Genomic DNA, 14,910 nt, shown 5'->3' with positions numbered 1-14,910 from the left:
AACATTCCCAGATGTAATATTACAATGATTGTTTTACCAAAATGTAAATCCATAATCCTGAAGACTCTAGAAACCAGAAACTGGTAAATTATTGCCCAAAGTATTGTTTTGGGTAACCTAAACAGTTACAGAAGTGGTTAACAATAGTTAACGTGAAGACTTCCATCATTGTCATGATTTTTCGTTCAAAGATATAAATTTTGCGTCGCTTTCAATATTTTGACAAAATTCCTTCTACAAGTTGTTTAGAATACTGCCCTACACATGCTGATTCTTTTTGGTAACGATTATCCCATTCCTTGTAAAGTTATGGAAATCGTCATTAATCAATGATTGCCAACTAGGACGTCAATGACTGTGCCACAAAATTATATAAATTTTGAAGCACATTTGATTTAGATCAAAAATTCTTTCAGTGGCTTCAAGAAGGCAACAACCGACACATGCTGATTCCTTTTGGTGCTGAAATTCGTTAAATTGAATTTAATACAGAATATTTTATAGTGATGATCAATTTTCTTCGAAAATGATCAACGGCTTCATTTCAATCTTCACCAGGACAATCTGTAAACAAAAACTAATGTTCAAAAATGAAAAAAAAACGCATTCAATTAACTAAGTTTACAAAACAATAACAGAATTTAGTGAAAAAGGTTAACCCTGTTTTTGAGCAACTTTTTTGCTATGAAAAACTTTACTTTTCTTGTTTTATTCGAAGTAATTTAATTTGCAGTTATCTTGTTTGGTTTATGTTTGTTTTTGGTAGTATTTGGCCTATTCTACCACCTCCTATCATTACATTTTGCGTATCAAATTTTTTGCAGTAAATTTTTCAATTTTTGAATTATTTTTCACATTTCCAGCTATATAATGGAACCATTATCATTTAAATTGTAAAACATGCATAGAGGCATAGTCTGGGACACTACAAAAATCTCTGCATACTTCTTTTTACTTAAAATATAGGAAATGTTAGTAGAAAACACAGCCAACCCTAGAATTTTCTGAATTTTTTAGACATATTCTTCTCAACGCTTGTTAAAGATCAAAAATTGGTTGAAAATAAGGTTTTTGCGATTTTTCAGATCGAAGCCCGTCTAAAGACGGGGTTGGGTTGTAGAGGGTTAAGACTTATTTGCATTGTTTTATTTGCCAAAATATAGACTGTTTTTCCCTTTTCATTATTTTTTTAAAAACAATTTTTTGAAAAGATTGAAAACGGTTTAAATTTGATTGAAATAAAGTTGTTTAAGACTGTTCCCTATTGAGAGCTTTTTTTTAAATAAATAATTTTCAGGACAAAATGTTACTTTAGCCAGTACGATTTAAACCGTGATTAGCCAATTTAAAACCAAAATTATGTTAAAAACATGTTTTATTCAAAAATAAGGTTCATTCAATAACATGTAATTATTAAAGTTTAAGTCTTCGAAAAGAAATTTATAGAAAGATCAAAAACAAAAACTAATGCTATCAATTTAAGTATTAATTTAAATTTGAATTTGGTACGTCTAATTGACCAAGACAAAAATTCGAATCATTTTTTTAGATTTTAGATAACATTTTGTAAACTGACACCAAACAAAAATCACCGGAAAATTCCAATAACTCTTTTTTAATTGCTTCTTAATTATAAAAAATGGCTCTGTGGATCACATTTTGAGCACTAATGAGTGTCAATCACATAAACATGAAATACAGGCATTTCATAACCAGTTCTTTTAAATTTTAAAAATCAGATATGCTTCAAAAGTAACAAAGAAATAAATAGTTCCATCAAAATAAGTTCAGTAACAGCTTCAGCTACTTTTAATTCAATTTAAATAAGGTCGGATTTCATTTATTTACACACTTTTATAGAACACGAATCAAGCAGCAGCAGGAAACCGAAATGTACAAAATTGTGAAAAAACGAAAGTATTATATACAGCAAAAACAGAAGTAATGCAGCTGCGTGTGAAAGACTTGGGAGTAACTTAAATTTTGCATCTTTTTAAATGATATTTTACGTAACATTGCACCCAGAAATATGCAGCCCTTCAGTACCGAAATGTCAGGCTGTTATAGGCGTTTAACCTTTCGGTGTGATAGCTAAGGCGCCAGTCCTCTCTGTTGGTGCAGGGTTTGAATCTCTACGGTTGCTTTTTTTGTGTGTAGAAAAACATTACATGCAGTAATGTGTTGAGAGTTTTTTCTCACAAAGGTGATGTGCATGTTTTTGCATGCGATTTTACCATCGGATCTTTGTTGTTGATGTGAAGCCCCTTCCAAGATGACATTTTTCTTAAGACCTCGTTACCGTCAGATGATCCACTTCCAAGTCTCCTCGAAAAACAACCGCGCTCGTTATCAATTTGGTCAAAAGCTTCCAGGAAAAAACCCTTCGTTAGATTATTCCCAAATCCTGTTTTCAATGACCTAATAACCTTCTGCTCGGGAAGAAAGAAAAAGCAAGAGAGTCCTTTCCAAATTTGCTAAACATATCAAAAGCCAATCCATTCAGCTTCGATCCAACACAAGAAGGAACCGGGTAATCTGGCGTTCCTCGAAGGAAAAAGCTCGACTCGAAAAGCATCATAAAATCCTCGTCAAGTTCTTTTCCGACCAAAAGGATCACCTTTCCCAAAAGAGAGCAATATTCTATATTTCACCCTAATGATATTGATTACTTTGTTCTTGCTTCGGCTTCTTCTTCTTGCTTCTACCTTCTGAGTTGGCAAACCCAATCACAAAGTTCCTCATCTTTTGTTTACTATTTTTATAGTCCCGCTCCTCTCGTGCTTTTGCTCTCGTGATGCCCGTTTGATACGCAATTAATCGATACAAGACCAAGCAGGTTTGCGGGTTTCTGCGTATGTGTTTGTGCAACAACATTCGAAAATATGTTTAGGGTGGTCTTACAATCGAAGATTGAGGATTTAATCCTGAAAAAAACAAATAAAATTATTCCAGTTTTAAATTTTGATAATTGTTTTAGACTTTTTTTTTTTGTTTTGAAAGATTGTATCATCACCCTAAAGTTCACCTCGTGGGAAAAGAAGCAAAAATCGACAACCCAAAACAGAAACATCAACAAAAACAACAACAACAACAACAACAACACAAGACAGAGAACAAGAGATTCGGTCAGCAAAACGATTACAAATTGCTGATTTTGGCGCTCGTGTGGTTTTTGGTGGATTGGCCGATCGGTTTTCCGTTTGTTTGTTTGTTTATTTTTCTTTGTTAGGTGATGTGAGTACTCTCGGAAATTGGTTGTCTACGGTAGCAGCCGAGCATCAATTATCCCAAAATAACAACAACAAACACACAGCTGAGCATCTTTTCAAACGATTGATGGTGCAGGTGAACTTTCGATTTTCAGGTGACTGTCGTGAAGATGACAACAAATGTCACGCAAAGTGATTATCTATTATTATTTTTTATTTTTATCTAAAATGAAACATGTGTTTTCAAAGGGGATCTAACACGTGTTTCTTCGATTCACGTCAAAAGTACCTCACCGATAAAAAAAAGAGGTGAAAATAAAAAGATAACAAAAACAATCAAAGAACAAATTTCTCACGATATCTTTCGACTGGAAATGTGCTTATCTCTGCGGCTAACATTTGTCCGACCAATGCACAAAGATCCGGCGCAACCGGAATTATGAACAGAATCGCGCGCGCGCGTATGTGTGTGGAAGGCATCAAAGCTGATATCGCATACTAACTCACACACACGCAACGAGAAATCGCTTCGCTCGTTCGTTTTCAAAAGGATGCAATCATAATGAGAACACACATTCATAGCAACGACGACGCAGAAGAAAGGGGCAAAAAGTTGATAAGTTTGAGAGCAGTGACAGATGGGAGGAATGCAAAATTTAAGCAGTGATGCCAGAGCAGGAATGTAATAATAGAATGTTTTCATTATCAATATTGCTTTTAAAATTTTGTTTTCTTCCAATGAAAAACATGCAAAATATCTTATTAAAATAAAATAACTTACACATAAATGATTGAAAAAAAACGTAATTTGAAAAGAGTTAGCTTGTAACGTTCAGAAAATCAAATTCAAATTTGCTTTGAAATCTCAAAAGATTTTTTAAAGCTGTAAGGATTTTTAAACAGTTACAGGAAACCCAAAACCCTTATTCTGAATGTAAATATCAAGTTCATCGAAAGAAAGTGGCAACATGAAATGAATTTATTTTGAAAGCTCTAAAATTTATGCCAAAAAACTTTGAAGCATTTATGTAAGTCCACCATGCAAATATTTAATCTAATCTAATCTTATAAGTCAGTCAGTTAGAGTACATCATGAAAAATTTAGAAAAAAATAAGAAAAAAGAGTGAATTAAAGAAAAAAAAATAAAAAAGAAACTTAAGTAAAATTACTAATTCACATGTTTTACCCTGTGTGGTGCAAGGTCTGTCGCCATTTTCACATCAGCTCAAACTGTCAAAATTGTACCATGGTTTTCGCATCAAATTTTTTTTTTCATTTTTTTTTCAGAGTTTTTGTTAAGAACGTTGATGATCTTTAGATAGTTATTTTATTTATTACGAATTATGAGAACTGTTTGTGCTGTTTCAATTTACAATCTGACGAAGCTTTGTGATGTTCTGTTTGATGATTACTTGAACAATGCAATCGTTAATATGGAAAATTGTAAAAAATGTTTAACCTTTGACAAAATAAAGGCGAATTTTGGATTTAAACCAGTTTCAAGTCACTCCGATTTGCTTGAATTGTGGTTTGTGTTTTCAAGTTTTTAGGTAGTCAATACCAAATTTGGGGAAAATATCATCTTTGTAGAATGCATTTTAACTCGAAGAAACATAAATTTCCTTTAGTGAATTTAGATGAAAGTTTTGAGAATATTCACACGGTATAATATTACGAATCTATCACAACACAATTTTCTCCATACTTTGACCATAACTGACAGCTCGCACCACTTTTGAATTTTTTGTCTGTCTTGAAATTACCTAAAAATTTGGAGCAAAGCACATTTGATTAAATAAAAGAAATTCAAAGAAACCTTTGATTTTACAATTTGATTTTACTTCTTATTTGTGTTATTTGTGGGTAATAACAAATGATTATATTATTAATAGATTATTTCAATGCTGCAGTGCTTGTTGGGTATCTTATCCGATATATCACAAAAATACCGAAATCAGTTATTATACAATTTTCAGCGATTAAAAATAAGTGGGTGTAGTGAAAAGTGAGTTTTGAAATGTAATTTTGATACAAAATTAGTAACCTTGTAAAAATTGGTTAACATTTACCATAGTTTAAGCGGAATTTTATCAACAAAGGTGTTATCCCGACACTGTTATTTATTCACAATTTAAAAAATAGATTTTCAAATTACTAATTTTAAGCATAATTTTCAAAAATGACAGTTATGCTGACTTAATTTTTTGCATTAGGCCATTGCAAATTTCATTCCAAGATTTTGAAGAGACCTAAACCTTTTCAAGAGACCTAAAAATAAGGAGTAGAATAAAAATTATTGATTAAAATTTAATTAAATTTTTTATTACCTTTAGAATCGATATTAAACTAAATAGACACGGTTTAACGCTTGTTTATTCATTTGAAATAAAATAAAAAGACTTTAAAATCTTTATGCAAATTTAGAATTTTGGAAATACAGCTAAGAAACTTATTGTTTCATAAATTCATTGATATTATGCAAATTATTGATCGTAGCATAGCTTTAAGGATGTACAGTACTTTTTCGGTAACTGGGCTTAGAACGTAGTCCAGTTACCGAATGCTGCTCGCTAACTGGGCTGAACAAAAAAATACGAGGGGACCACTTTTATTTTTTTTTATTTCTAGAACATGTTTTTTGCATCCATTCGGTTTGTTTTAGTTTTTTTACGTTTGTCTGCTTTTTAACTGGACTACGGCCCAGTTATCGAGCGCCCAGTTAAAAAGCAGCCCAGTTAAACAACGCCCAGTTACCGAACAACTACTGTATAAAGCATTTTATGATACTTTTTGTTTTGAAATTGCGAAAATCAAGCTTTGAATCCGACTTTTTTTTATTTAAATATATTTTGCACTCTCTTTCGACTTGTAAAAAGCCGAAGGAAAAACATTTGAAATCAAATTTTACCAGCCTAAATTTAATTTAAATTGAACAAAGTTTAAAATAGGCAGGGTTGATTTTGTTAACCTTCTCAAATTATTAAAAATTTGAAGTGATCGGGAGATTCATGAAAAAGATTACATTTTTTTCCCTTAAATTCTATAAGTACAAGCACAAATGTTGGGGGAAAATTTACTAAAATTATCACATTTGGCTAGTGCAAACTTAACTTCAAGTTTTTGTGTCACGGCTCTGGTCAAGATTGAGGGGAGGGGAAAATTCAAATTGCAAAATGGTTTTCAAAATTCCAAAACAAAAAGTATTTAAGGGTACACAGCAACCAAAGAAGTTGTTGTTTTCTATTCTAAAATTGTTGAACTAACTGACCCAATCCTGAAATAATTTGATTATAAAAATTGAAACATTTTGTTGTAGATCTTTATGGAAATAGTAGCTTCGGGGATGAATTAAAATCATATCAATAGTTCCAGTAGTTTTGAAGATACGAAAATGTCTGTAACAAAAAATCGGGCACCGTTAAAAATGATCTAAACATTAATTAGGTTATTTTACCATCAAAAAATTACAAATTATTTATAAGATTTTTAAAACATTCTTGTCTAATCTCGAAATTCAAAATTTGTTAAAAGCTTATTAAAAGCAAAAATAAACGATACAAATTGTATTCTTGGAAGTTTTCAATCGATTGAACAAGTTTTTTTTAAATATTTTTTAATCAATATATTTTTTTCTGCATTCAATTTGTTTGGGAAAATTATTTTAAAAAAATGATTTTTCAAGTCTCTAAATGTTTATACTTTTTTTTCCTAAAAAGCATTAAATATTATTTTAAAATAAGTTTTAAATGTGTTTTGAAATATTAACAATAAAAGTAAATTTAGAAAAAAAATATCTAAAGTTAGAAAGTTTCCAAAATATTTACAAAAATCCCAAATCAAAGTTTGCCGAAACACAAAACTTTCTGGCTTCCATGCCACACTGCGTGGCTCTATCGAAAAACACAACACACCACTTCCTCAAAGCTCTCCTCCACATAATAGAACGCAGTCAAAATTGCATACACTTTGGAAAGAGTGACGAAGAGAAGACCAAAAATAAGAAGTCCCCGCACACAGTCACTGAACACACTAAACACTACGTTTGGGCAATATTCTTCAATGCTAACCTTTTATTTTTTTGTTATTCAATGTTCTTCTTTTCCTTCGCTTCGGCAACCCGATACGGGGAGCAACCCCCGTGGACGAAAACCTCGAGGAGGACTTAGCCCCTGCACAAGAAACCATAGATAAACAACCCAAACCTGCTGACACATTCGACCAAACGTCAAACATTCCTCCGCCGCGCGCGATGGACGCGCCGATAATGTAATAATCGACCAGAAAGGTAGTAAGGAGGAACCGCCGAGCAGGGCTTCTAAAATCAATAAAATACTGCGACAGTTTTGTGTGCGAGCTGTGCTCCCAAAGGACCGGGAACCTACATCTGGCCACACGCGAGCCGTTCATCGCGCGATAAATCGCGACAGCCGAAATCGCGTTTTTTCTCGTTGAGTTATTAAGGAAACGCGCGACACAAGAGGAAAAAAAAAGTGGGAGCAAAAAAAATCACGAGCAAAATCTAAGACCGCCGGGATTCGAACCTGGACGAGGACGGGGTCGCCGGCGGGAGGGGGGACGCGCACGTAAAAATGCGACGGCCATTACGAATACACGGCGCTCGTAAAAAAATCACGCAAGAGAGGGAACCAGGAACAGCAGCTGCCGGGAAGACCGGCTTTGGCGTTTTTTGATTGATTCTTGGCACAAGGAACTGTCAAAAACTTACCCAATTTTGACGTCGCGGTGCGGCACGGCGACGCTGGGAGCGCGCCGAGGGGTCAGTCTGGTGCTGCGAAGTGGGGGAAAATCCAAGTGGAGATCTGCGGCACACAGAATCCGGAACAGAAATCTCGACCACACACACGCACATACACACACACGAGATCCGGAACGGAACCCAGGGGATGCTCTGGCTCTTCTTCTTCCTCTTTGACGGCCACTATTTTTTAAACAAGATTTTTTTAAAGCCCTCGCCACTTGTCTGTTTTTTCGACCAAACAGGCCCAGAATCCGGAGCCCCGCGAGAGCAAAATCTGTCAAGATGACACGGAATATCGCGGAACGACCCCCCTCTTCAGAACAGACGCGTAATTTTCAGATAAATCCACAATAAACACACAATTTAAAATCAAGCAAAAGAGATTTCCTTACACTAACTATTCCAGGACTGTGTACGGTCGCACGGTAATTCTTCCCGAAAACCACGACGGATGAGGTGAGAATTTACACTGTAACTTGGTTATTATTACACTAGTGTATTATTATTGGTTTTGGTGGAGAGAAAATTCGTGGGAAAGCGTGTAGCTCAAAACAAAGATAATACAAAACTAGACGGGCAGGAAAGACAGCAGCCACAGTGAACGCGATGGCGATGGCGAAAACGTCGCTAGTGTGTCGCCCTTGCACGCACACACCCGCAGACCAGGCCGGCGCGATCAAAACACACAAATACCACCAACATAAAAAAACCCCAACACAGAACATCATCAACCCAAAAGGGTTTGCGGATTCTTGAGGTTTATACAAGCGCATACATTCAAAACCATTTTCGCAAAACGCGGCTTCACCGCCTCGCAGTAGGCCGCCTCACGTACACAGCCACGTGCTTACGCAGACACACGCGCACGTACGCGTGAGTAAGCTGTGAATGGCACCAACACATGCGCTGTCGTCTCCGTGTCGTGGTGTGGAATGGCAAAGAGAACAGTAAAAGCTAGGCAAAAGCGAGACGAGAAAACATGTTTGACAGCTCCGCAAAGGTTCGGGCTTGGGTTCGGTTCGTCGGGGTGGTGAAAGATGGGAACGGAACACACGGTACGGGAAATACCGTTATTGAGTACAAAATATGGATTAATTCATTCATGTGATTGATTTTGATTAGTGTTTTGAATGATTCGGATGTTAGGGAGGTTTGATACAAATTCGGAACACTTTTTGCAAAGGGAACATGGAAAGCTGCTAGCCCAAAACTAAAATATGATGTTGTAGGCAGTAGGGTAGAATAGTCATCAACGAGACACTTTTGGTTTTTTAAATTCATTTTTTTTTTCATTTCTTTCATCAACATTTGATGATGTGTTTTGTGTTGCATTTGCTGTTTTTACATTGACCTAAATATGAGATTGACCGACCTATAAAGCCAGAATTATTCAACTGTCTCATTGTAGACACACTTGGCAGGAACAATGAGACACTATTTGAAAATAAATACATTACCTGCAAATCATCACGTTTTAAAAATGTTCCATTGACCTTCCAATTCAATTTGAATGAAAACTTATCAACTTTAAATTAAATTTAGCAATTGTTATACCAAAAACGTTACTTTATCACCTTTAGGTGATTGGTGCCTTCCTCACATTCATATAGTCAATAAATTCAGTCAAAATAGCAACATTCCCCCTTAACATGTTTAACATATGATCTTTGTTACACTAAAACCCCCGTTTACGCGCAGGCGTTACGCTTTTTGTTTGGTTGATTTCTCGAAAACAGTGTGATGCTTTTACATTCTTTTGAAAGCAATTTGTAGATCTGCACAAGACGTATAAATCGCTTCAAAAAGTTTGCAAAAATATTGCGTCGTTCCAGAGAAATTGACGAAATACAAAGCGTAACGCCTGAGCGTAAACCGGGGTTTTAGTGTACTCATTTCTTTTGATATGGGTTTCAGACCTTCAATCTCTCTTTGGCAAGGTCTGATTAAAACCTATCCAACCTATCGCATGGAAGATTCGGACAATACTTCTACACTCAAATCCCGATGGTTTGACACCAACTGTTGTCAAACGAACGGGGTCACTTTTTAGTTTGACATCCCGTTTACACGGAGTTCACACACACTATTAAACGTTTGTTTTGATAGTGTGCGTGAGCGCCGTGTAAAAAGTGACAGTTCGTCACTTTTTAGTTTGACTTTGACCAACCAACGGGGTACAAACTAAAAAAGTGTCAAACGAAAAAGTGACCAACCACCGGGGGTTGAGTGTATCCAAATATTTGAGACTTGGTTCAAAAAAAGTGTATAAACAACACTTGAGTGCTCATAACTTTTGATAGTGTTGTTAGGTTTTAAATATTTTGGACGCGTTGGAAAGGTCTTTTAATTGGGTACTAAAGCCCTATGTCAATTTTTATGTACAACGCAAAAAAACACGCTTAAAAAACATTTCTGATCACTTTTTTTCATTTTAATGCATTTTTTTTTGACAATACAACATTTTTTCGATGGATTAACTATGGTCCCCTTTGGAACGAGCTGTCAAGTAGGAGCTTTTCTGTCAAGAAGGACCGCGAGGTTAATTTTTCAAAATTAATTGAAAAATCCATTTTAAACTCTTTGTGGTCGTACAAAGGGTCATTGTACTCAGAAAAATAAGATTTATCGCTTTAAACAATAATATCAGCAATCTAAGCTTCATTTTAGGACCCAATTACCCATCCAACCAATCCGGAGATAATTAAGGCATATTTTTCGGTGCACGGACTTACACACGCACAGACATTTGTTCAGAATTTGATTCTGAGTCGATAGGTATACACAGCAAAAAAAGTAGTAATCCCGCTGCGTGTAAAAGGCCTGGGTGTAAAATAAAGTTTGCATTATTTCATGAAATTCTATGTAATATTACACCCTGAAATATGTAGCCCACCAGTATGGGAAACCTACTTGACCGAAATGTCAAGCTCATATATGCGTTTATCCTTTCAATTCTTCATCGGTCTGATGGCCGAGCGGGCTAAGGCGCCAGTCCATACTGTTGGTACTGGGTTTGATTCCCGACCACTGCAACTTTTTTTTTTGTTTGCAAAAATTGTACATGCAGTGTGTAATATTAAGTGTCTTTTTTGACGAAGGTGATGTGCATGCTTTTGCATGCGATTTTACCATTGGTTTTTTTGCTGTGTACGTGAAGGTGGGTCTACGAGGTCGAATTAAGAAGTTTATTTTTCGAGTGATTTTAGAGCCTTTCCTCAGAAAGGTGAGGAAGGCAAAAGGTATTGAATGCTATATTATCCTTGTATTTCAACTATCAAAGATTATATCCAGAGTTTTTTTTAAAAAGGTCTTATAAGCTATTGTCTTCCATATGCTTATAGGACCTATTAAAAAAAAAACTCTAGTTATCATTGTTCATCTCCATTAAAAACATCATAAATCATGTTCAGTTTAAGGCGATTAAAATGTTTTGAGAAATGTGGATCTATTTCAAATATTTCCGCTTTATTTTTTAGGTGTGTAAAAGATTTGCCTTTTATTAAACTTTTTTTTTTCTGGTTCAAGATTAAGCTTTAAACATTGTTATTTGTTGAAGCCATTAATCAAAAAGGGATTCAAATGTCACTGAGTATCGGAAGAGTTAATAAAAAATAGTGATGTTGAAAAAATAATGAGGAGCGGTCGTGGCTGAATGGTTACGATGTTCGCTTTATAAGCGAATGGTTCTGGGTTCGATACCCATCTGCTCCCAACGAGAAAGTTCTGGACTCATTGAATTTGGAATAAATGAAAAAACTTCAGCTCACGGCGGGGTTCGATCCCTTGACCTTAGGATTGGCAAGCAAAATGCTTTCCACTTTACCGTGGAGCATTAGTAACTTTAGTAGGACTTAGACTGATATAGTTGAATCCAAGAAACGGACGAGAATAAAGTTGAATGCAAGTTGAATATCAGAACATACAAGAATGCATTGCATTGCATGCATGCAGGCGCATTTGAAATGAACCTACATTACCTCGCTATAAATAGCCTGGGCGGCTGATAGAATTCATCCAATAAGAGATGAGAAGAATTGAAAGCATTCCCATTAGAAATGAGAACACACGAAGAATTCGAACAACAATGCCAACGGTCGTTACCACTCGCCTAGGGTGGCTCCTCAGACCATTCACCTTCCCAAAAAACCGTCCAACTCCAAGCGAAACTTACTTGAGGATACCGTGGAGATTTTCCCTTAATACTCTTAAAAAAGTGGAGCATCAACACTTCCTGTCTTCCAATTCCCTTTCCTTGTCCCTGGTGCGCGGTGGAGATGGGAGCGGCCGGCAATGGACGGCTGCCATGGTGGTGAGAATCTGGTTCAGGTGGAATTGGTTCTATTCCCAATTATCGATTCCTAGGCAACTTGGGCTTAGACAATCATCACATCACATGGCGAAAATCCAGTCTGCAATCCGCTAAAATCACCGTCTCCTAGCGAAGCGAAGCGAAGCGAAGCGAATAGTGATGTTGAAAAAATAATTACGTCTTCGATTTCTAAATTTTTTTTCTAAAGATTTTTTGTCAATTCTTTAAATTACTAAACTACTAAAAACATAACTTTAATTTTTCATCTATGATTTCCTGGTTATCTAAACGACTTTTTTCCCCTGTAACTTGCTAATATATTTCAGAAAATGGACAAATGTTTTGAAAATCTGCCCAGGATAAATAATTTTGAAATGTTTTGAAATTATTGGGCTTTTGTTACAAATCAACACAGTGATTGAAGCCTTCCTAACAAATCAGTTGCATAAGGCTCTTGCACGTCTGCCTGGATATGTTTATCAGCCCGGGTACTTTTGAGGTTATCTGAAAATCGACTCGTGCTGAAAAATCTACATTTTGCAACTTGTTACATAAACTACTATTCAATTACTTTTATGAGTAAAACATACAAAAAAAAATATTCTGGTGGAAAACCAAAATAGATTTCAAAACTTCTTCTAGTAATCGTTTGAGAAATTAAAAGAAAAAAAAAAGCAAAACTTCTTTAATTTTCTAAAAACAAGGTATTTTGCGCACCGTGTCCAAAAGCTGCTTGTCTGCCAGGTTCAGTCGGCAGCAACGGGACCGTCAGAGTGAGTGAGATGGGCAGCGATGAATGAGTGTGGTGTGATTGAAGAAGCGAGAACGACACATCTCGTCTAATATGTGCGCTTGAATGAACGAAAGTGGATGTTTAGACGAGCGAGTTCATTCGGTGTTTCCATCGGCGAGAAGGAAAGTGCTGCCAAATGGATTTGCTTGGATGTGTTATTGTTGCTGCTGTTTGGAATTTAGTTAAAGATGTTTCCTTACATACAATTGGGTACTAAAGCCCTAGGTCAATTTTTATGTACGACGGTAAAAAACACGATTGAAAACCATTTCTGATTTTTTTTTTCATTTTAATGCAAAAAAAAATTTGACAAGACAACATTTTTTCGATGGATTAACTGTGGTCCCCTTGGAACGAGCTGTCAAGAAGGACCGCTAGGTTAATTTTTCAAAATTGATTTAAAAATCAATTTTAAACTCTTTGTGGGAGTACAAAGGGTCATTGTACTCAGAAAAATAAACTATATCGCTGTAAACAATAATATCAGCAATCTAAACTTAATTTTAGGACCCAACTGTTAGGGTTTTGGGAACAATATCAAATAGGGATGTTGTAAATTTCCGGCTTAGTTTAAATAAAAGTTATGAATAATTTAAATTTAATATAATTTATAAAAAAATATTTAAAATGCTTGCTTATCACAACAATCATAATACTGTAAAAAAATCAAAATATCAAAAAGTTTATGAAAAAAATAATTATCTTAATCTTTTGTGAAAACTTAAATAGCAAACTATACATACTCAAACCCCGGTGGTTGGTCTATTTATTTTTTAACATTGAACATAAAACATGTATAATTCTCCACTTTTTTAAACTGAAAGTGTAATAAAATGCTTTACAAAAAGATGATGATAGATGCATTTATTTGACCATAGCTTCCATAAAATTAAAGAATTTACAAATTTCTGTTTCATAAAGTTTAAGGACTCGATTTTTTTTATTTTGCTGTTATTCAAATATTTGATATTTTTTGTTAACGTTATTCGAAGTTATCATACGATTGAATTTATAATAAGTTTTTAGCATGTTGTTGTAAATGTAGAATGAAATAAGAAAAACATGTTTACGGTAATGCAACTGTTATTAGACGCAACGCAACCCAGCTGACAAGCGAACGTATGCTCAAAAGTGTAATAAACGCCACAAATCATCCATGCAGAAGGCTCAATTTTCCTCGCAACTTCTCACAATTTCAACCCCTTTCACAGCTTCACTCCCACCTACCACCCATCTAGCACTACCGTTACAACAGCCGGCTGTAAAAATGTACACACCCCCAGGGCCTTCTCCCTTCTCGTATAGTCCTGAAAACTGCACACAATGTTGGTATTATTCGGCAAAGTGAGCCTGGCCTGTCTTCGTGCTGTCAAATATGTCATGCGCAAAGCGGACAATTTCTCGCCTCCAGCAGATTTGCCATCGTCGTCCTCGTCCTCGCCGTGTGTTGGTACTGCGATATTAAGGACCAGCATAAACGGACGACGACTCGGAGCATAGACTCTTCAGCATAGCCCAGCATCCCCCGCCGCCGCCACCACCTCCGGCGCAGCACAGCATGGAGCATATTTGAAACACACAAAAGGGACTCCCTTTTTACACACAGACTGTCGGAATGGGCTGAAAATCACGGTCGAACTGAAAATAGTTCAGCTTAGTTTATTACTAATATTCCATCTACATTATGACAAGGCAGGCGCCGCTATTGACCAGTAGTCAGAGTCGCTGAAATGTTACCAAACCTCACAGCGCTGTCTACAATAATTAAAAGTTCCGTTATGACATGTTTTTAACTTCAACGGTCTTCAGCAAGATCGCCCTTAAATAAAGATTAGAGCT

At 35.6% G+C, this 14,910-nt stretch overlaps 1 protein-coding gene across 4 annotated transcripts in view; it reads right to left on the bottom strand.

Annotated features, from left to right (window-relative positions):
- LOC120424318 (poly(rC)-binding protein 3) overlaps positions 1-14,910 on the bottom strand; it is a 335,864-nt gene that overhangs the window by 216,984 nt on the left and 103,970 nt on the right. The window contains exon 1 of one of the 4 annotated variants that reach the window (XM_052709548.1): positions 8,362-8,573. The exons of 2 other annotated variants lie outside the window; for them this stretch is intronic. The gene's annotated coding sequence lies outside the window, so the exon portion shown is untranslated. Of the gene's footprint in view, positions 1-7,936; positions 8,308-8,361; positions 8,574-14,910 lie in introns of those variants that run through there. One more of the 4 variants, XM_052709549.1, reaches the window with a different exon arrangement.

Source organism: Culex pipiens, chromosome 3, assembly GCF_016801865.2.
Source record: "Culex pipiens pallens isolate TS chromosome 3, TS_CPP_V2, whole genome shotgun sequence".
Lineage (NCBI taxonomy): Eukaryota > Metazoa > Arthropoda > Insecta > Diptera > Culicidae > Culex > Culex pipiens.
Note: the sequence above shows the minus strand (reverse complement) of the source record. Positions and strands in the feature narration are given on the sequence as shown.